This window comes from Bombina bombina, chromosome 12, assembly GCF_027579735.1.
Source record: "Bombina bombina isolate aBomBom1 chromosome 12, aBomBom1.pri, whole genome shotgun sequence".
Lineage (NCBI taxonomy): Eukaryota > Metazoa > Chordata > Amphibia > Anura > Bombinatoridae > Bombina > Bombina bombina.
In genome coordinates, this window is record NC_069510.1 from 41,905,880 (window position 1) to 41,907,099 (window position 1,220).

A 1,220-nucleotide genomic window follows, 5' to 3' on the forward strand; every position below is an offset into this window, starting at 1 on the left:
CTTTTGTGTTATCTTCTTTTTCCATTTTTCCTTCGGCCGAATGACTGGGGATTATGGGTAAGGGAAGTGACATATATAGAAGCTTTGCTGTAGTGCTCTTTGCCTCCTCCTGCTGGCCAGGAGTAATATTCCCATTAGTAATTGATGATTCCGTGGACTCAACATATCCGGAAATAAATAAATTTATCAGGTAAGCATAAATTATGTTTTTGGGATTCAGACAGAGCATACAGTTTTAAAAATATTTTCTATTTACTGTACTTCTATTATCAGATTTGCTTTGTTTTCATGGTATTCTTTGTTGAAGAGATACCTAGGTAGGTGTGTGTAGCACTACATTGCAGGAAATTGTGCTGCCATCACGTGCTCTTGCAATTGGATAACATTCTTGCAAAACTGCTTCCATACATGCACGCTCCTTGGCATACCTCAACCAGATAACATTTTTTGTTTTGATATTTCAGTAATGAGACTTTTTGCTGTCTGACAAGATAATTTATGGCAAGGCTATGCTTTCTAGTTCTGTATAATGTGCCCCTGCTTATGTACAGCAATTACAACTAATAGCCTTGCAATGTAAAAGTAAAGTGGAATAAATTAAGTGCTGTGCAATTGTTTTCCACAAGGTGGTGCTATACATTTGTTTCTATATATCATCTGCTTTATAAGTCATTATGAGTTCTCCCATATGGTCTAGCGGTTAGGATTCCTGGTTTTCACCCAGGCGGCCCGGGTTCGACTCCCGGTATGGGAAATCAACTTTTTGCTAGTTTCTTCTCTTAAAGGGACAGTCACCACCAAAATTGTTATTGTATAAAAAGATAGACAACGCCTTTACTACCCATTCCCCAACTTTGCACTACCAACATTGTTATATTAATATACTTTATAACATTTAAACCTCAACATTTCTGCAGGTTTCTAAGCCACTACAGACAGCCTCTTATCACATGTTTTTTTTATTAGCTTTTCACAACAGGAGACTGCTAGTTCATGTGGGCCATATAGATAACATTATGCTCAAGCCCGTGGAGTTATTTAAGGGTCAGCACAACACAGCACTAATTGGCTAAATAATAGATACTAAATAAAGTCATGTGATCAGGAGGCTGTCAGAAGATGTTTAGATACAAGTTAATCATATAGGTAAAAAGTATGTTAATATAACTGTGTTGGTTATGCAAATTTGGGGAATGGGTAATAAAGGGATTCTCTATCTC

The 1,220-nt window shown here is 37.0% G+C and overlaps 1 non-coding gene across 1 annotated transcript; it reads left to right on the forward strand.

Annotated features, from left to right (window-relative positions):
* Positions 1-682: 682 nt before the first annotated feature.
* TRNAE-UUC (transfer RNA glutamic acid (anticodon UUC)) lies at positions 683-754 on the forward strand. Its single transcript has one exon. It is a non-coding gene; the product is annotated as a tRNA-Glu (tRNA).
* Positions 755-1,220: the final 466 nt, after the last annotated feature.